This window comes from Cervus elaphus, chromosome 32 (genome assembly GCF_910594005.1).
Source record: "Cervus elaphus chromosome 32, mCerEla1.1, whole genome shotgun sequence".
NCBI lineage: Eukaryota > Metazoa > Chordata > Mammalia > Artiodactyla > Cervidae > Cervus > Cervus elaphus.
In genome coordinates, this window is record NC_057846.1 from 22,499,304 (window position 1) to 22,521,743 (window position 22,440).

The 22,440-nt window shown below is 41.5% G+C and overlaps 1 protein-coding gene and 1 long non-coding RNA gene across 8 annotated transcripts in view; one reads left to right on the top strand and one right to left on the bottom strand.

The window, feature by feature from the left end:
* STOX2 (storkhead box 2) overlaps positions 1-22,440 on the top strand; it is a 191,834-nt gene that overhangs the window by 130,789 nt on the left and 38,605 nt on the right. The window lies entirely within an intron of this gene.
* LOC122687773 lies at positions 1,702-21,934 on the bottom strand. The gene is made up of 4 exons (XR_006339234.1): positions 21,925-21,934; positions 18,835-18,838; positions 5,361-5,367; positions 1,702-1,812 (listed from the first exon to the last, which is right to left on the bottom strand). It is a non-coding gene; the product is annotated as an uncharacterized LOC122687773 (long non-coding RNA).

The following is a 22,440-nucleotide window of genomic DNA, read 5'->3' on the forward strand; positions in this document are numbered from 1 at the left end:
TTGGAAGGACTGGTGCTGAAGCTGAAACTCCAACACTCTGGCCGCCTGACGCGAAGAACTGACTCACTGGAAAAGACCCTGATGCTAGGAGAGATTGAAAGCGGGAGGAGACGGGGACGACAGAGGATGAGATGGTTGGATGGCATCACTGACTCATTTGAGCGAACCCAGGGAGATAGAGAAGGACAGGGAAGCCTGGCGTGCTGCAGTCCCTGAGGCTGAAGAGTTGGACACGACTGAGCGACTGAACAACATGAGTGAACCGGAGCGGTTGAAGGCGTGTCAGGGCAGTGATGTGACCACCCTGAGACGCGTTGCAAAGCCCCCTTTCCTGCAGTGTGGAGAAAGGGCCTGGGGTGACAGGTCAGGGAACAGAAGCAAGACCCAGAAAGGGAGATCCCATAGCTTCCTTGTCCCTGAGATTCCCGTCAGTGACTTAGAAAAGATCGTCTCTCATCCGGTTTTTTTAAAGGTGGGTGATGGGCCATTCTCATATCCCATGCTTTCCCTCTAACTGTCTTTAGTTCTTATCCATTAAAGTGGTTTTGTTTTCTGTGCAGTGAACGGCACTGGATTTCTAGTCTCCCTTTCTCAAAAACCTTCAGCACAGAAAGAATGTATGAGTTTTCTCAAAAGACAAGAAAGAGAGTGAATGTAAAATAATCCAAGTCATGCATATTTCAAAACAGGAAAACTGCTGCAGAACCCACGTGTGCCTTTATATAAAAGGTATTTTAGCGGACGACTTAGAAGGGAGGTTTGTTCTACATACCTTAGAAACCATAACATGTCCCATTTCACAAATTATCCACGATTCATACTATTCCTCTAAACATAAGAGTAAAGAGTCTATCACTGATTTTACCTTTGCTCTAAAAGCTTCATTGGAGCTTTTCCTTGGCTCTAAATTATTTGAAACCGGCTGTATGGTCAAAAGTATATACAGGTTTCTTCAATATGTATTAGATTCCTTTTTACAAAAGTCACATCGTTAGGGGGTTTCTATTAAGTAATATGTTCACCGCTTTAAAAATTGGGAAGTTTGTAAAATTTTCAAAATAATTGGGGGTAAACCAGAAGGGAATTTAAAGGGCTGTGAAAAATAGGAGGGGCATCTTAGAAGTATTCCTCCATCTCGACAGCCTTAAAGTCTATGGCAGTGGCTCCCAGAACGTGCCAATGGAGGATCAGTCAGATCTTTTGATTAAAAATAAGAGTTCCATGGTCAAGTTGGTCTGAGAAGCACTGGATTAAACAAAGTTCAACTCTTTTCATTATGCTTGGAGTGCTAAATATGCTCATATGAGTGGTGACTCTCCCTAGCCGGGCATAATGTGCTTCCCAGATGGATTTGACCACAAAAATTTTTTAAAAGAAGGGCTTTCTGGGAGTAGTGTTTTCTGGAATTTCCTTTGGAAATGCTCATCTGTCTTGCGGGGGTGCCAAGTTAAAGTGGGGTACAGGGGTGCCGTTCTGAACCCCACACCTGTTCCCTCTTCAGTCTTGCACTGTGGGTGCCTGTTTACTCTGCCCGCTGGTCCTGGAGGGCGGGGACTGTCTCTCGTTCGTTCCCCGGGCAAGCCCATGACCCCACTTACCACAGCCTGAGTCATAGGTGACTCGATTCAGCGTTTTTTCCTGTGCCAGGTGCTGTTAATGAGATACATATTTTTATTATACTCATTTTTTGAGGGGGGGTGGGCTGCGCCACATGGCTTTTAGAATCTTAATTCCTTGACCAAGGATTGAACCTGAGCCCTGGCATTGAAAATGCCGAGTCCTAATCACTGGACCACCAGGGAATTCTCTATACTCACGTTATCGATGAGGAAACCAAGACCCCAGGAGGTTAAAAACTTTTTGTCAAGTCACACAGGTAATAAGTGCTGGGCGCATAGAAGGTACTCGGTAGAGGTGACTGGTAGGTGGATATCTGCTGGACCTGAGCCTGCGCTGGTCATCAGTTTTGTTTTTATAATAATTTAATTTTTACTTTCACATGGGTAATTACGTTATACAGTCAGATAATACAACTGTTAGTCAGTCAGCAGTCAGTTCAGTTACTCAGTCGTGTCTGACTCTTTGCGGCCCCATGGACTGCAGCACGCCAGGCCTCCCTGTCCATCACCAACTCCCGGAGTTTACTCAGACTCTTGTCCATTGAGTCAGTGATGCCATCCAATCATCTCATCCTCTTTCGTCCCCTTCTCCTGCCTTCAATCTTTCCCAGCCTCAGGGTCTTTTCCAGTGAGTCAGTTCTTCGCATCAGGTGACCAAATATTGGAGTTTCAGCTTCAGCATCAGTCCTCCCAATGAATATTCAGGACTGATTTCCTTTAGGATGGACTGGTTGGATCTCCTTGCAGTCCATGGAGTGCTTACAAGTAGTAAACACATACACACTGTCTCCCCTGTCTAGTACAGTCGGTCCTCTGTGTGTCTGCAGGTTTTGCAAATGCGGGTTCAAACAACTGCTTAAAAAAATTTTTTTTATTATCTTTATTTTTATTATTTTTTCTTTGTTTAGAAAATATTTATTAAAAATTTCCAGGAAGTTGAGAAAGCAACTTGAATTTGCCTTGCGCTGGCAACTGCTTACATAGCGTTTGCATTATATTGGTATTGGAAGTAATGTAGACATGATTTAAATATATAGGAAGATGTGTAAAGGTTATATGCAAATATTATGCCATTTTGTATATGTGCCAACAAAGGTCCATCTAGTCAAAGCTGTGGTTTTTCCAGTAGTCATGTATGGATGTGAGAGCTGGACTATAAAGAAAGCTGAGCACCGAAGAATTGATGCTTTTGAACTGTAGTGTTGGAGAAGACTATTGAGAATCCCTTGGACTGCAAGGAGATCCAACCAGTCCATCCTAAAGGAGATCAGTCCTGAATGTTCATTGGAAGAACTGATGCTGAAGCTGAAACTCCAGTACTTTGGCCACCTAATGTGAAGAGCCGACTCCCTGGAAAAGATCCTGATGCTGGGAAAGATTGAAGGTGGGAGAAGAGGAGGATGACAGAGGATGAGATGGTTGGATGGCATCACCCACTCAATGGACATGAGTTTGAGTGAGTTTTGGGAGTTGGTGATGGGCAGGGAAGCCTGGCGTGCTGCAGTCCATGGGATCACAAAGAGTCAGACATGACTGAGTGACTAAACTGAACTGATACATAAGGAACTTGCGCATCCTTGGATTTTGGTATATTCGGTCGTCCTGGAATCCCCCCGACTCCTCATAGGTTCCAAGCGATGACTGTGTGATGAAAAAAAGCAGTCACCTGTCACCCTCCATCCCCCACCATTTCTAATTCCCACTTTCCAGGGGCACTCCCTTTTGACTCTCTTAGTTGTTTCTTTGGTATTTATTCAAGTTTCTAAACAATGTGCTTGTGATGCTGTTTTGCTTTTTAAGTTAAAATCTTTATCTAAAAAACAGGGTAAATGAAAATTTAGTGTCTTACATATTGACTTCCCGTCCCCTTATCCTCCCAGTGCAGTTACATAGGAATTCAAAGATGAAATCAATAATCAATGTTCATGGTATGATGACTATGTAACTTTTATTCTCTGAAGCACCAAGAGTTGTAGGAGTACATTTACTTTTTTATACAACCTCTCTATCCATCCATCCAGCTATCATGTATCTACCTTATGTACCATTAGAGAGTAGTTGCAAATATCATGGCACTCATCAATAACATGACACTTCATCCTTGCTTGTTTCTCAAGAGCAAGGATGTTCTTTTTCATAATGAAGCTAGAATTACCAAATTCAGAAAGTGGATCACTGCTAGAATACTATTAGCTAGTCTACAGATCTTATTTAAATGTTTCCTGTGATCCCAATAATGTTCTCTATAGCTGTTTTTAATGTTATTTTTAGATTACAAGCTCTCATCAGTTATCACATGCAGCATTGATTGTATGTCTCCAGTTTTTTAATCTAGAGGAGTTTTCTAGCTCTTCTTGGCTTACATGACTTGAAAGTGAAAGTCGCTCAGTCGTGTCCGACTCTTTCCGACCGCATGGACTATACAGTCCATGGAATTCTCCAGGACAGAACACTGGAGTGGGTAGCTTTTCTCTTCTCCAGGGGATCTTCTCAACCCAAGGATCGAACCCAGGTCTCCCACATTGCAGGGAGATTCTTTACCAACTGAGCCACAAGGGAAGCCCAAGAAGACTGGGGTGGGTAGCCTATCGCTTCGCCAGGGGATCTTCCTGACCCAGGAATCGAACCAGGGTCTCCTGCCTTGCAGGTGGATTCTTTACCAACTGAGCTATCAGACATGACGTTAACCTTTTTGAATGTTACAGGCTGGTGGTGGTGCAGAAGGGTTTCTCAATATGAAGTTGTCTGATTATTTCTTTATGATTAAATTCAAACACCTATGGGGGGGGAGGGGATAAGAAAGGGGCTTTCCCAATGGTTCAGCAGGTAAAGAACCCATCTGCAGTGTAAGAGACACACAGGAGATGTGAGTTCAATCCCCAGGTCAGAAAATAGCAACCCACTCCAGTACTCTTGCCTGAAAAATCCCATGGACAGAGAAGCCTGGCAGACTCCACTCCAGAGGGTCACAAAGAGTCAGACAAGCCTGAGCACATGAGCCAGAAGAAGAGAGGAACAGGAATCCTTGTGTTGTGCTGTGTTTTTCAGTATGTGGCATTAGCAGGCATGGCGGCTGTTTGTCTCATTGCTGATACCATGTTTGATCATTTGGTTACAGTGGTGTCTGCTTGGTTTCTCTGTTATTTGTAATTAAAAAGTAATCTGTATATTGTTCTGTTGTTCTGTTCACAGCTCCAAGACTGTGAATCTCTAACCACCTTTTAACCTATGGTTTTAGCAGGCATCAGTAATTCTTGCTGGGATTACTTTTATTGCAATGGTGGTGACGATCGCCAACTCTGGTTCTATAATTCCTTCTGAAGCTATGAATTGGCATTCACTTGTTTAAAAAAAAAAAACAGCTCTCTCCTTTTCTGCACACTCTTTAATTTTTTGTTTGTTTTTTAATCACAGTGAGCTCTTGGAATCTTTTTTATTCACTGTGTTATTGTCTTTTGCATACATGCTGTTTGATGCTTAACTTGTTACTGATTTAGCCATGAAAACCCTTTCAGCTTGGTCCCTGAATCACTTGAGGTGTCACCATCAGTTTTTGAGCCTTTTTCCTGCGTTCTGGCACAAAAAGATGTCCCTGATGCAGTGAAGCGTTTCCTGCCTCAGAGCTGGGGGTGCGGGGGAAGTTATTCATTTCTCTAAGGAACCCTTTTTCTTTGTAATAGGAAATAGTATTTAGAACCCAAGATCATGAAGACTAGGTTGGCTCATTGCTACTTGTGTAACATTGCCTCTAGGGATTTCAGTGGACAGAGCTAGGGGGAAAAGTATACACACAGATACATAGATCACACACATGTGCATCACAGAGCTCTTTCTCTCTTTTCCCCAGTGCATATTTGTGTATTCCTTCTCCCACAATGTATTTACGAATTTTCTCAGTCTCACCATACACACAAAGTTGTTTCATAATGATGACACCCACACCACCATCCGAGGTTTGTTTTTTCCCCTCTTGTATTATATTTAAACTTTCTTCACTCTCTTAATTCCGCTACCTCTCATCCATCTGCTTGTCCAGCTTCCAGAATTATTTGAGGGTGACATCTGCTTTCGTCTTCTCTCTCCTTCTCTTTTATTCCTCTTGCTGTCATTGTAGTGGGAGTCGGGAGCTACTGTTGACAGTCTACCATGTTTAACCAAGATCCTCATCAGAGATGTTCCATCTGTTGATTGCTTGGAGGGAGAAAGGAAACAATATTTACCTTTGATGATACCCGAAGTGGCCCTGCCAGTCATCTCTCCTTCACTTTCTCAGCTGACGTCCTTCCCATAGCCCTTCCAGACAAATTAGAATTCTGCATGGCTTTCTCAAGGTTTCTATTTCTAACCATCTCCGTGGGTGGGACTTCTTTCCCGTGGTAAGTGCTGGGAGACCTGAAAGGAGATGTGGGTAATACTGGAAAAGATATGGCCTGCCTGTCTGATTCTGTGTTTGCATTATGCCCTTGAGGGTTCAGTACCACCGGTCAGGCAGCCCTAGACAACCTCAGACAGAGAAAGGAGTTGACCTTCCTGGGAGGAGACCAAGCCACTTACCCAGGTCCGATTATCATATCTTGATTTTCCCCATTTAATTGAAAGGAGTAAGACTTTTCCTATAAATTGTAACACTGGGGCTTTCAAAACCACTTTCATGTGTGTTATCTCTGCTTCTTCACAGTGAACATAGGCTCACATTTTAATGTTCTTTCTCCTTTATTAAGGGTCCTCCTGGCTTAGACCATAGAGAATCTGCCTGCAACGCAGGAGACCCGGGTTCCCCCTGGGTCAGGAAGATCCCCCTGGAGAAGGGAATGGCAACCCACTCCAGTGATTGCTCCTTTATTAAATATGTTAAGTGGAATACTGAAACAGCAAGAGAAGTTTTGACCTTAGAATTCCAAGAATGCCTATGGTATCCACTCCAGTTATGAGGTGTAACTGGAAATAGAATGGGAGTTTCTAACAGCCCATCTCTGTGATGCACCCATCCTCTCTGAAAGAGTTTGGGAGGTTTAGTTTATCTCTCTGAGTTTTGGTAAACAAAAGCTGGCATTTCTCTTTACATGGGTTTTCAACTGCGGGGCTGCTGTTTTCGTCCTGCCCCCACGGTGGCACATTTTGGTGGGCAAATATGAAATATATGGCACATTCGCTAGCATGCTTTTTTGCTGAGAACCTCTTCTAGCACTTGCCATATTGCCAGTTTTTATAGGGTCTTTTCCTCTGTGCTCTATTTATTTACTCTGCTTGCATTGTGGAATTCTGGGTAAAAGGCTGCTTTAAATCAGAATCAAAAAATAAATTAAAAAAAAAAATACATTTAAAGAACGTTTTTGGCCCAGAAGCTTGCGAACATTTCCACGTAAATCATCTTTGCCGAATTGGCTTGTCTCTTTGCAAACAGGAAGACCATCCTTCGCGACGTTCACGGTTTGGTTTTGCTTTGCTGCAGACTAGGTTTAGCGACAAATTCCATCTGGCTGAAGCTCCATGCAGTCTCTCTATTGATTGGTTATATTGGGACTTCATGGGAGTGTCCTTCAAATCGCTTTTCCCAGCATTTTTTTTAAAAGCTCCATTGGGGGGAGGGGGAAAAGAGAGAGCGAGAGAGAAAAGGAGAGAGGACCCTGCATTGTTTCAGTTTGCGTCCAGCATGCAAAACATAGTCCTAAATTTTTAATTAGCTAAGTGAGTGGTGAAAAGGGAAAGTAATATAACAAGCCTCGGTGAGCAGCTGGGATGTGTTGCCATGACGACAAGTTCAGCAGGCTGCCAGCGAGCATGTCAATGGGTAATATTGGGAGAGGGCTTTGAAACAGTGCCTGCTAGCCACAATGTGATTGGTCACGCCTCTGTTGTCTTTGTGTGAACCAGGGGATGCTGGGTAAGACCCACAGTGAATGCTCAGCTTGTCTCAAGGCTGCAATGAGGTAATGCTTCTGAATCTTTGGGGATTATGAGCTCCTGCCTCCAAAAGACTGCAGTCTCCAGTGTTTTCATTCCTATTTGCCTTAATGACCGACTATACCATGTTAAGAAGTTTTACAGCTGCTTTTATTCATTCTTTTATACGTGCATGTGTATATTATAGATAACACGTGTGTATGTTGCATATAGACTCTCAAGCGTATTCTAAAAAAGATAACCCTCCATGTTAGTCATTCCGCTTAGAGTCAACATTTCTTTTGATTGCTGGCATCAGTGGCAATACCTATTGATGGATAAATGATGTATTAAAGTGCATTTATGTTGGGTAAGCAAACTCGTTCATTTCTAGAGACTATTTTGGCGTTGATTACTTTCTATAGTCTTTTATTTATTTTAAGTCTTTTAATAGATGTAAAGGGGGTTGTACAGAGTGTTGGCTTTGCTTGGTCTGGAGGTGTGTAGTTCATTTTAGATTCCTTGAAATCAGTTGGTTTGTACCCTAATATATCTGATACAGTTTTTTTTTTCTTTACTAATTGAAAGTAACATCTGACTGCTCCACAGTTATATGCTGAATAATGGTTTGACAGTTGAAACTTAAAGCTTTAAAGGGGAGCTCTATTTACAGATGCAAAGATTTAGAAATGTTTATGGCCGGCTTGTGAAACAAATAGATCAAGGTGCTGGTCTGACAGACACATGAGCTAAAATCCTAAGCCCTGATTCTGGTCCTCAGTGATATGTGACTTGGATTCTCGCCAGGGTTTTTTTGGGTGGTTAGAAAGACTGTTTTTTTTTTTTTTTAAATCACACTCATAAATAGTAACCTAGTGCCCTGGAGAGGTTAGGGCAGCATCTCCCAAGGCTGTGGGTGTAACCTGGGGAAGCTGAGTGGGTGACCTGATCCACCGCGTCACAGATGGAAAGGTGGTGAGCTGGCTGCTGGACCGGGCTGTCGTATTGCCATCCTGTTGTATTTACCTCACAAAGAGTTCATAAAAATTTATAAGCCTTTAAATGGATAAAAAAAAAAAAAAGAGTAAAAACCTTAACGGCAACAAATGGTTTCTGCTGCTCCTGCATAATGCAGTGAAGTCTGCCAGCTCCCTCGCTTTATTTGAGGTCAGGCCACGGGCATGTGGTTGAAACCCGATGATTCTCCAGCCCCACCATCACCATTCATGGAATCCGAGTCAGGATCTGGTCTTGCTGCAAACCACGCTTGCTTTCTTCTTTCCAAGCTTTTTAAAGTCTGCTTTCATTTTACTCCTCTGGATGGTTTCTGTTTAGAAGTAAAGTAAACAAAGGATTATACACAGAGCCAAGGATAAATAAATGTGAAGAGTGTATCTAGGTTTTAAATAATTGGGTTCAAAATACTTGTGGCACCAATAGAATCTTGGGTTGTGACTTTTCGCCAACATGTTGATTCTGTCTCGTGGCTCAAATGCCACAGCTGAGCAGCCTGCCTTTACACCTTAGATGGGGAGGCCCTGGATGGACGCTGGAGTCTTTGTCTAAAACAAAGCAGAATGCAGTGACCCCGTGAAGCATGCAAGAAAAATCCACCTGTTGATAAAGAGGCACTTTTTCTTTTATGAAAAATTTGATGTTCCCTTTCCTTCATTTCTTTGGGGTTACGTTACTTATTCAGCTTCAAATCTCAGGCATGCCTTGCTGATTGAAACTGTTTTTTAAATTCATTAATAATTCAGAGTTTTCAGAGAATTGGATACTCTGGAATATCGTCCAGTTGTGACTGGCAGGATTTGTTACCCTGTGTTATCTTGCAGGCTGTGAGAGATCCTTACTTTAAAATTCAGAAATCATATTTATTCATCCTTTAGGAGAAGGCATCTTTTGTGGATTGTATGCTAATTTGGTTCCCTTCATCAAGTAGTAAAATTCGAATCTCTTTTATTTAGGGGATTTCGTGTGTCTCTGTGGATCAGATTATGATATTGTGAAACCTTTGTTATTAAGTCATGTTAGAGCATTTCACGTGCAGAATTACCATGTTAACAGTGAAATGAAAAGTCAAGAAACTTGCCGTTTAATTTACTGTCTCACAAGCTTTTTGCTAGTTCGGAAAGCCCTCTTGAAGAGGAGGAATGGCAAGTTGCAGCTAGCATGAGTCATTACATCCTGTGACAAGCCCCATAGTAAATGACTTCTGATGGGTGTGAAGCCCAATGCTTAGAGATTAACGGCAGATACAGCATTGCAGGGCCTCTCTTGCATCGCTAATATTATCAAATGAAGCTAGTGGCTTAGCCAAGGGCTTTGCTCAAAAGGAACATGTGATTGATAATACTGATGGTTTGTGAAGTTTTCAAAAATATGATCCTTTGGGCAAATCCAGAGGGGAAAATGTGCTTTTAGATAATTTGAGGGACTCAAGAGGTTTAAAAATACTTTTCTTTAAAAATCCACCCTTTACAAACGCTTCACATGCCCACCATATTTAGAAAATGGGGTTTATTGAGCAGTGGAAGTGGAAGTTTTGGCAGGAAAAACCAAGACGGAGAATAAATTAGGGCCTCTGCTGGGTAGAATATCAAAAGTCTTAGGGCTTTGGACTTAAGACAAAATCCTAATTGTTCTCCCTTCCTGCAGTGTGACTTTTGGTTTCTTACCCTCTCTAAGTTGATCCTTCTCCCTTGTCCTCTGGTCACAAAAGTCACTGCCTCCCAGAGGTCAGAAGGAGGGGACTCATGTACACACCCATATCTTTATTCTAAGGGAAGTTCTTTCAAATGGAAACATGAGGAGGTAGTAACTCTTATTCTCAATTGAGAGAAATGTGGTCTCTGTTCTTATGGACTTTATTATGACATCAGAAAGTTGCATTTGTACAACGCTTAACTTCATTAATCAAGTGCCATTAAAGTAATGGTTGTAACTGACACAATTTCTTGTAATAGGGAACTCAGTGTTACATGTTGATTTCATCCATTTAGAAATGTTACGTTCTTTCTAATATGATAAAAGTAAAACCTTAGCAGTTCACAGCATGCTAATTTGGTGTGTTAATAATTGAAACATGGGCTAGTATGAAAAGTACTTCTCCTCCATTCATGAAGAGAGGGTTTTCTAGTTGAGTTAACAGCACTGGAAAATACTCAAGGGAGAGGGTCTGCTTTAGAGAATAAACTTTGCAAGTCACTTCAGTTCTTCAGATGGATTATTAATTAATATTCAGATGTCATGTTTGGAAAGGACAACCTTTCAGATCTTTAGGATATAGAATCTCCTTTATGATGGTTAATTTACCCATTTGTATGATTTAATATGTCAGATCCTTTTGTATTTGGAGCTCTTATTGTTTAGATTGACCACATGGCAAAGTTGTATGTAGTATCTAATGCCATCATGGTGGAATAGCAAATATTGCCTTTATGAATTACTGTATGTTTATCTTGGCATCTTTGAGCAGATCATATACGTGGAGGTGGACAGTTGTTGTTTAGTTGGTAAGTCATGTCCGACTCTTCTGACCCTGTGGACTGTAGCCCTCCAGGCTCCTCTGTCCATGGGCTCTCCCAAGCAAGAATACTGGAGGGAGTAGGTTGCCATTTTCTTCTCCAGGGAATATTCCTGACCCAGGGATTGAACCCGAGTCTCCTGCATTGCAGGCGGATTCTTTTGACCACTGAGCCACCTGGAAGAGGCTGCCTTTATCAATTACTGTATGCTTATCTTGGCATCCCTGAGTTGATCATTTACTTGATGGATAGCACCATGTCTTTATTTCCCTTTTGTTCTCATTATGCCTGGTCTAGTGCTGAGTATGAAGTAGGTGCTGTTACATATATCTTATTAGGTTGTTAAAAAAATTGATGAGTTTTTATGTCAAAAGTTGCTCTTTTTTAATGAAGGTATAGTTGATTTACAATATTGTGTTAATTTCTGCTGTGCAGCAGAGTGATTGAGTTATGCATAAATATACATTCTTTTTTATATCCTTTTCCATTATGGTTTATCACAGGATATTGAATATAGTTCCCTGTGCTATACAGTAGGACCTCGTTACTTATCCATTCTATGTTATGAGTTTGTTTCTGCTAACCCCAAATGCCCACTCCACCCCTCTGCCCCCCGGCAATCACATGTCTGTTTTCTATGTCTGTGAGTCTGTTTGTGTTTCATAACTATGTTCGAATCTGTGTCATATTTTAAACTCCACATACAAGTGGTATCATACAGTATTTGTCTGTCTCTTTCTGACTTACTTTACTCAGTATGACACTCTCTAGGTCCGTTCATGTTGCTGCAAATGACATTATTTCATCCCTTTTTATAGCTGAGTAGAATTTCGTTGTATATATGTACCACATCTTCCTTATCTGTTCATCTGTTGATGGACATTTAGGTTGTTGGAAAAGTGACTCTTGACTTCAGTCACAGGAAATGGAAGGGGTCTCTGAAATCTTAGCTCTGTTGTCTGTTGAATTTCCTTATCGGCAATAGTTCTCATCTCGACCTAGTTCCTCCTTCAGTCAACACACCAGCCTTCTTTTCCCAAAATGTGAGGTTTCCGTGAGAAAGGAAGTATTATAGTTGAATTAAATGTAAACAGTTATACCGTGTGTAGGAATCTCTCATCTGCACATTGCTCTTGTAAGCTTTGGCATTTTCTTGGTAAGAGGGGATATGGAGTGGGGACAGGTGTAGAGGTTTGGGATACTGGACAGAACCCTGTTTGAATCATGGTTGTGCCGCTTACTTACTGGAGCAAAGAACAGATTACTTAGTCTTAGCTCTTTTTTTTTTTTTTTTTTTAGTCTTAGCTCTTTAAGTGAAGATTATCCCTGCATCACAGGGTTGTATTGGTTATGTTTACCAACATGAAGTGCCAGATACATTGTACCTGCCATGTAGTAGCTGCTCAATTAAATGCCGGTACACTTTATATCCTTCTGGCATTTCATTGCTCCAGTGACCAAATTCTTTTGGCTTTGCTGGGATATCTTCCCTGCTGGGATAGGAGAAAAAATGATTTGTTGTTCAACTCTGATCCAATATTCCAAAGGGATATCTTTCTGATAGGATAAGAACATTTTATCAGTTGTGTTGATGTTAACGTCCTTGGTTTTATCCACTTGAAATCAGGGATGTCATTGATATCAGTGTATTTAGAGTCTTTGATATTGATAACATCCCTATGTTCTTAGGACACCACCAGGCATGCTTGATACATGCAGGAACATCAGACAGGAAGTGTATTTTGGCACCTAAGTGTATTTAGGGTGGGTGGAAGAAACCAGCAAGGGTGGTTTTCTGGTGGTCCAGCGAGGCAGAGATCTGGCTAACAGCAAAGCAGGAGAGAAATGGAAGGTTTAGACACATCCAGTGAGTAGACTGACGCTCTTTAGGTTATGGAGCTGGTGAGGGATGGTCAGTGAGGAGAAAATAGGAGTCTTCCATTCATGGTCATGTGTCTGCATTGATGGTGGTGCTATAATCTGGACTAGCAGACCCCAGGGTTTATGGGAAAGTTCACAAATTCAGCTTTAGACATGTTGGGTTTGAGGCACTGGGGCCATGGAGTTGTCCGGTGAGGAAGGAGGAGAGGGAGGTGAGTCAGGAGGCTAGGGAGGGTTTTAGGACCAAGGAGAGAGGGGTGGCCCCCTTCACTTCTGTGGAGCTGAGGGTTACAGCCAGGGTGGGATCGTAGCGGGGTAGCGAGGGCAGAGAGGAGGGTGAAGGTTGGAGCCCTGGAGAGCCTTCCTTTCTAGAAGCAGTCAAAGGAAACTCAGACCCTAGATGTGAATTTAGAGTCCAGATTTCCCTTTCATGATTTACACATGACTGGTTTCCCCCAAAGAAATGGATAAGTCCACTGTTTGGAACTGAAAAGCCAACGCTGGAACGAACCACCGTCATGGAAGTCAGCTCTTCTGCGTTTGACTGACAGACTGATGGGTCTCGTGAGTCCATCGGCGACCTCACCATTTCATCACGCTGCACCCCTTGCAGGGACCCAGTCTCTCTAGAAGCTAGGCTCAGCAGAGGTTGTGTGCTCAGGCCAAACCACACAGTTCGGTTCATGAAATAAAAGGATTACAGATGGCTGTAGAGGATGGAAGACGCTAAGCACTAACATTGAAACACAGAATTAAAAATAGTCGTTGGCCATCTTCAACATGAGCACATAAGTTTATCATTAGAGGGGATGACCTAGGATATGTGGAAATTGTGACTTAGTCTGCTAAGTACTCTTGAGAGCTATTAAAAGAAGCAGATTGTTCCTTTGTCGAACTTTGCTTAAAACCTTTCCCTTTCTGTTGATATAACTATATCAATATCATAGTTATTATGACTGTCTGTCATTAAAGCTGTTTATTGACTGGGTCCCTAGGGGTTACCCAGCTTTTCTAGACTTCATGCATAACTTGGACATAATAGGATTTATTTCAAAAGATGCTTGTGACAGATAAATGAAAAGGGATATGTAAAGCCTCCGTGATAATGCTTGGTACATATAGACTCTCAATAAAGCATTGATTAATGGCTTCCTTGATAGCTCAGTTGGTAAAGAATCTGCCTGCAGTGCAGGAGACCCCGGTTTGATTCCTGGGTTGGGAAGAGCCTCTGGAGAAGAAAATGGCAGCCCACTCCAGTGTTCTTGCCTGGGAAATCCCATGGACACAGGAACCTTGTGGGCTACAGTCTATGGGGTCACAAGAGCTGGACACGACTTACAGACTAAACCACCACCAGCACACAGATATCCCGTCCCTCTGGAGCCTCTCTCCCACTCACCCACCCCCAACCCACTCCTCTAGGTCACAGAGCTCTTTTTAATGGAGCCATTGCATGGTATCCCCCTGGGAGGAGACCATTAGAATTTGAGGGTCAAGTTATTTGTGGCTGGGGGTGTAATTGTTGAGAAGTAATGTCTGAGAGTTTTAGTTTTGGTGCAATTTTTTGAGTTGATAGAGAGCAGAAGCTTCTCGGGCTCAGATAGGAACCAGTTGGAGTGGCACGCTTCTGGCGACCCCAAACGCCAAGCATGCTAAATCACTTCAGTCGTGTTCAACTCTTTGCGCCCCCATGGACTATAGCCTCCCAGGCTCCTCTGTCCATAAGATTCTCGAGGCAGGAATACTGGAGTGGATTGCCACGCCCTCCTGCAGGGGAATCTTCCCTACCCAGGCATCGAACCTTCATCTCTTGTGTCTCCTGTATTGGCAGGCGGGTTCTTTATCACTATCGCCACCTGGGAAGCCCCCAAACGCCAAGAGTTTGAAGTAGCAGTAGGAGGACTGGACATACTTGAGTGAAAACCTCAGGCCACACCTAACTCCAGTCTCAGCTGCCTGGCCTCTGCCAAGGCTGAGTGGGGGGTCTTTGAAGAACCCACTGCGCCTCTCTGTGTGGTAGAGAGGGGTGGGGGTGGGGGAGGCGGGGCAGTAATTGCATCTGATGCTAATGATCTGCTTTGTGGACATCATCCACACCTTGTTTCTCCCGGTCCCTCTGACACGGAAGACCAAGCTCATTAGTCCTCGTGCCAGAGCGTGGACTTGGCGAACGAGAGCACAACACCCACGTCCATCACTTCAGCGGCTCATTAGTGAGTCTAAAGCAAATACTGTGCCGAAGAGGCCAGGACCACCAAAAAGGAAGTCAGTTCTAGTTGACATGTCTGCCTACTGTTCTCACGGAGGTGGGTAGGGGGAGCTATTTGGTATGTTGGCAGATAGATGAACTGAAATGGTACCTTTTTGAGGTTGAAATTTTTGTGTCATCAAAGTTCTGGTGTGATTTGAAAAAAAAAAAAAAGTTTGAAGAAATAGTGACCAAAACGTTTTTAAATTTGGTAAAAGACATAAACTTTCAGATTCTAGAAGCCTAACATCCTAAACAGGATAAATAGAAAGATACCTATGTTCAGATAGATGGTAAACTGCTGAAAACTAAAAAGAGAAAAATGAAAGCATTTAGAGAAAAACAACACATACTAGAACAAGAAGTAGAAAAGACTGGAGATTTTCATTTGAAACCACAAAGCCCAGAATGAAGTGGAATAGCATTTTGAAAATATCCAGCGAACATATCCTTTAGATATGAAGGTAATGACATTTTCAGTTCAAAGAAAACCAAAGCATTCACTTCCAGAAGACCTGCTCTAAACGAAATGCTGAAGGACAGGAAATAATACCAGACGAAGGGACTTCCCTGGTGGTCCAGTATTTAAGACTTAGCCTTCCAATGAAGAGGGTGTGGGTTTGATCCCTGGTTGGGGAGCTTAAGATCCCACATGCCTCATGGCCAAAAAAAAAAAAATACTAGAGGAAAACTTGAAACATCAGGAATGGCAGAAAAGCAATAATGGTAAATATTTGGATAAATGTAGTTATAACCATTCTTAAGTTCTTTAAAATGTATATGATGATGGAAAACAGATACAGGCACTTGGGAGTTTTCCGTGTATGTAGATGTAATACACATGGCAACTATGACATATAAAGAGAGAAGGGTAAAGAAACCAATGTGGTGGTAAGGTTGATCACCTGAAGTGGTAAAATATTAAATCTAAGTAGACTGTGAAGTTAAGTGTGTGTATGAAAAGCTTTTTGCCTTTTCATACTGTCCATGGGATTCTCTGGGGCTTTCCTCATGGCTCAGATTGTAAAGAATATGCCCACAATGCAGGAGACCCGGGTTCAATCCCTGGGTTGGGAAGATTCTCCTGGAGAAGGGAATGGCAACCCACTCCAGTATTCTTGCCTGGAGAATTCCATGGACAGAGGAGCTGGGAAGGCTATAGTCCATGAGGTCACAAAGAGTCAGACATGACTTATTGACTGGATAACAACAACTGAAAAGCTTAAAACAATAACTTAAAAATACTATACAAAGAAATATAGTAAAAGCTCAATAGATAAAATAGAATAATTACATGATTATTTAACTATTAATAAACATTAAAAGCGTTCACCGCATCAAATATAAATAGTATAAATTACCAAATAAACAGCAGAAATTGTTAGAATGGGTTTTTTTTTAAACGACCAAAGGCTACATTGCCTACAAGTAACTGACTCATTGGAAAAGACCCTGATGCTGGGAAAGATTGAAGGTGGGAGGAGAAGGGGATGGCAGAGGATGAGATGGTTGGATGGCATCACCGACTCGATGGACATGAGTTTGAGTAGGCTCCAGGAGCTGGTGATGAACAGGGAAGCCTGGCATGCTGCAGTACCTGTGGTTGCAAAGAGTTGAACATGACTGAGTGACTGAACTGAACGGAATATATTTTAAATATAATGATATGAGTAGGTTAAAAAGTTAAAAGATATACCATGAAAATATTAATAAACATAAATAAATGGAAGTTAATATTACATGGAATGGATTAATCAGATTAGTCCAGGCTAGTTAAAAAAAAAGAAAGAAAGCTGGAGTGGACCTATCAGTGTCAGAAAAAGTAGACTTCAGAGCAAGGAAAATTACCAAACATAAAGAACATTGCATAGAAATAAATGGGTAAGTTCACCAACATGTCATTAAAAAGTATATGTACCTCATACGCCATATACAAACATCAACTCAAATTGGAATAAAGGTTTAAATGTAAGACCTGAAGCTACAAAACTCTTAGAGGAAAAACAGAGACAAAGCTCTATGATGTTGGTCTTAGGCAATGATCGTCATTGAATGATTTCAGTGATTATAGTTAGAGATTATACCCAATGCGCAGACAATAAGAGCGGAGTTAGACAAGTGGAACTATACTGAAGCTCAAAAGCTCTGCACAGCGAAAGAAACAATCAACCGAATTAAAAGGCAGGCAACCCACAGAACAGGAGGAAATATTTGTAAACTACATATGTGTCTGATAAGGACATAATTTCCAAAATATGTGAGGAACTCCTATAATTTAATAGCAGACAAAGAAACAGGCTAGTAACTGAACAACTGAAGACTTGAATAGATATTTCTCCAAAGAAAATATACAAATAGCCCACAGGTATATGGACAGATGCTCCACATCACTAGTCATCAGAAAATGCAAATAAAAACCATGGTAAGATATCACCTCATACCTGTTGGGATAGCTATTTTCAGAAAAGCAAAAACATTGGCAAGGATGGGAGAAGTTTCAGATCTGGTACGCTGTTGGTGGGAATGTAAGATGATGCAGCTGCTATGGAAAACAGTATGAATTTTCCTCAAAAAATTAAAAACAGAACTACCATATGAGCCAGAAATCCCACTTCTGAGTTTTTATCCAAAGGAACTGAAAGCAGAATCTTGAAAAGATATTGGCATTCCCATGTTCCTTGCAACATGATTCACAGCAGGCAAGATATGTGGAACAATCGAAGTGTCCGTCAGCAGATGAGTGGATAAAGAAAATGTAGTACTTAGATACAATGGAATATTATTCAGCCTTATTTAAATAAGAAAGAGATTGTGCAGTATGCAACAACACAGATGAACCAGGAGGACATTATGCTGAGTGAAATAAGCCAGTCACAGAAGGATGAATAGTGCAGGATTTTACTTACATGGATTATTTAAAACAGTCAAAGTCTGGGGCTTCCCTGGTAGGCCAGTGGTTAAGAATCTGCCTGGTAATGCAGGGGACACGGGTTTGATTCCTGGTCTGGGAAGATCCCTTATGCTCTGGGGCAGCTGAGGCCGTGTGCGGGAACTGCTGCAGCCTGAATGCCCACGCTCCACAAGAGAAGCCCCTGCAATGAGCAACCTGCGCACCGCAACTGGAGAGGACCCCGGCTCACTGCAGCTGGAGGAAGCCCTTGTGCAGCAGTGAAGACCCATTTCAGTCAAAAATGAAGAAATGTAAATGAAGTACAATAGTCAAAGTCATGAAGGCAAGCAATAGAGCGGTGGTTGCCAGGGGCTGGAGGAATGGGGAAATGGGTGTGTGAAATTTCAGTAATGCAGGGTGAGTAAATGCTGGAGACTTCATGTACGGCTTTGTGCCTAGAGAAAACAATACGGTATCGTACACTATCGTTCACTTTAAAATCTGTTAAGAGAATGATCTCATGCTAACTGTTCTCATAAAAAAAAAATTTTTTTTTAAAGAGTATGTACAGACCTAACAACAGAGATTTGGGGTAAATGGGACAAAATAAAACTGAAAGGAGAAGTGGATGGTTATAGTTGGGAATTCAGCCATTCTCTCAGTAATTGATTGAACAAGTAAATAGAGAAGCAGGAAGGATATAGAAAAATTGAACAATACCATCAAGCAACTAGATCTACCTGACATTTATAAGGTGTTCTTCCTCAAAATAGCAAAATATACATTCCTTTCAAATCCTCAGAGAGCATTCACAAAGATAGCTGATATCCTGAGACATAAAAGGAAACCTAAAAGCAGTTAAAAGAATTTAAATAATTCAAATTATGTTATTTTATCATAATGGAATGCAACAAGAAATCTATAACAGAAGGATAACTGATAAGTCTCCCAATACTAGGAAATTAAACCATGTACTTTGAGTAGGCCAGAGAGGAAGTCTCAGGGAAAATAGGTGTTTTGAGGTGAACAAAAATAAAAATATATCATATCACAATTCCTATGAAGCATGCAAAGCAGGGCTCAGCAGGAAATAAAAAGACTAAATGCTCATGTTCAAAAAGAAAAGAAGATCTATAATGAACAATAAGCTTTCCCTAAAGTTTAGTTGCTCAGTCATGTCCGACTCTTTGCGACCCCATGGACTGTAGCCTACCAGGCTCCTCTGTCCATGGGATTTTCCAGGCAAGATTACTGGAGTGGGTGGCCATGGCAAAGTGAATCTAAAGCAAGCAGAAGGAAAGACATAATAAAGAGTAGATATCAATGAACTGGAAAACAAAACTAGTGGAGAAAACCAATGACGTCAAAAGCTGGTTCTTTAAAAATAGCAATAAAATTGATAAACTTCTAGCCAGAGGAACAAACAAATAAGCCACACATTGTCAATAGGAGGAGTAAAAGCGGATATATCACTGCGGACCCCACAGACATTGAAAGTATGAGAAGCAACTGCTAGAGACAGCTCTATGCACTTAAATTTAGCAGTTGGATGAAATGGAAAGAAATGTTCTTTCTAAAAGAAAGAACATCCTTTCAAAACTCAGGAAGAAATAAATTACCTGAATGGTCCTGCAGCCTTTTATTTTAATTGCTTATTTTTGGCTAAGCCTGGTCTTCATCGCTGGGTGCAGGCTTTCTCTAGTTGCAGCAAGTGGGGCCTTCTCGTTTCAGAGCACGGCTTTAGGTGCGCGGGCATCAGGCTCGTAGTTGTGGTACACAGGCTTGGTTGCCTCATGGCATGTGGAATCCTCCCAGACCAGGGATTGAACCCATGTTCCCTGCATTGGCAGGTGGATTCCCAATCACTGGACCACCTGGGAAGTTCAGTCCTGTATCCTTTGAATACATTTCATTTACGGTTAAAGTTTTTACCCGCCCCCTGAAACCAAAACCCCGAAACAGGTTCAGATAGAATTCTGAAGAATTCTACCTGACATTTATGGGAAAATACCACCAATTCTACATGGTCTTTCCCTAAAAATAGAGGAGGAGGCAAAACTTCATAGCTCATTTTATGAAACCAGTGTTATCTTTATGCCAAAACTAGACAAAGATAGTATAATAAAAGAAAACTGCAGACCAGTGTGCCTCATAAACATAGATGGGAAAATCCTCCACAAAATATTAGCAAATTGAATCCAGCAGTTTATAAAAATGATAAACCATGACCAGGTTGGGAATAGCCCTGGAATGCAAGACATTTGAAAATCAATCAGTGTAATCCACCCTATTAGACTAAAGAAGAAAAATTATTGGATAATATCAATTGATTCAGAAAAAGCAGTTGAAATTCAGTATCCATTCCTGATGAAAAAACACCTAATCTAAGAATAGCAGGCAACTACATTAACCTGATAAAGAACAAAACTGCACTACAATCATTCTTAATAGAGAAAGAGAATACTTCCCCTGAAGTCTGGAAACAAAAGCAATATCCTATTCAGCATTTTGCTGGAATTCCTAAAAAAATTCCTTAAAAAAAAAAAGAAGGTGGGTTAGTGGTAATGAGCCTGCCTGTCAATGCAGGAGGTGTAAGAGACACTGGTTCGATCCCTGGGTCAGTAAGATCCCCGGGAGGAGGGCATGGCAACCCAGTCCAGTATTCTTGCCTGGAGAATCCCATGGACAGAGCAGCCTGGCGGAATACAGTCTATGGGGTCACAAAAGAATTGGACACAACTGAGCACACATAAACACTTTATTAGTAAAGCTGTGTGATCTGACTTCTATGAGACTGTATGGAGATAACCCTAAGAGTTGAGGTCAGCAAAAGAGGTTAGAGGAAGCGAGAAGTTTGTGATAATGAACCCAAATAGTGGTGGTGGTTTTGTTTTTTTTTTTTCAGGCAAAAACTGTTGATCATTTTAAGGGCTGAAATTACTATTTTCAACCACTGTTCGGGTTCCTGTTCTCATTCTAGGAATAGGGATTGAGGAGCCATTAGCAGTCAGCCCAGGGCATACTGAAATGTCAGGAAAGCTGTCTATGGAAAGACTCAAGGTCTCTGAAGCCTGGGCTGGTTTAGCGGCTCACCCCTTCTGATGGGTCCTATGGGAGCCAATAGGAAATACTCACATAACCCAGCATGCCGAGTTCAGCTTCGTGAGGGGAAGGTTTGGCCAGTGTTCCTTTACGTTCTTGTCATCTGGACCTAGTTTCAGTCATTTTTCCCCTCTTATTCATGGTTTTCGTGGGGAAGAATTGTGATACCTTCTTTTCATGTGTGTTTACTTTTCATTCCTTAGTTAATTGGAAGCACCTTGAGGTCAGAGGTTAGTTCTGCAGATATGTCTCCTTTGAAAAAATATGGCAGCTTTTGCGACTTTCATATTTTTTCCCCTGATTCCATCTTAGGAAAGGATAACTCCACATAGAGGAGGAAGGATAACTTAGTCGTAATTAAATAAGCCAGTGATAAAGTAATTCACTTTTCAGCTGTTTGACCTTCTAACTAATTCCAGCGAAAAAGAGATCTAGCACTCAATAATGGTGTATCTTTAAAGCAACAGAGAAATGCAGATGATAACTTTGAAAGCTAATTGGGAGATACCCTTTCAGGTGTATTTTCAAATGTAGTTGCTGCTTCTCAAATTGGAGGCATATTTGCCTCCAGGGACCAGGGCCCCCATTGAAGGTTTCAACAACTTCAACATCATCATGGACAGTCTTCTTAGAGGGTCAGTTCACCTATAAATTTGGAGAAGTAATGTTGAATGGTGTTCAACGGATAATGGCTTTTATAATTTTTATTGTTAAGACAGAAGCAATCTATTAGAGAGTATAATCCACAGCTTGTATGAATTTCAGGGAGACTTCAAGACAGAATGATTTTTTTCCTGTGTTTTGAAAACTTTTCTGGGCATCCTGTCACTCTCCTGTGCAATGGAAAATACGATGTAGAAATGTCTGAGATGCATTCAGGTGTGTTAGAAATGAAGTCTACAAATCCAAATGCTGTTGTAATAAAAGCATAATTTTGAGAAGGGTAACCTCTCATTTCCCCACGCTTCTCCATAGTTTTCTTGCCAGTTAATATCAAGACATCATATTTCAACTCTTGTGTTCTAAACGGGAGACTCACACGCTCTCAGTTTTTCTCACTTTACTCTTATCTTTTTCCTTCCTTGCCTCCTTTGGACATTGATTAGAAGAACTGCGGACGGAAAAACAATCCATCCCACAGTGCAGTTTGGAAAATTGCACACCTGCCTCCTTAATTTATAGTATCATATCCAGAGTGATCTGGAGAAGCCTTAGAATTTAATTTTCTTTGAATAAATTGTACAGGATATTGTGGAATAAGGGAGCGATGTCTGCACTGAGACTCGG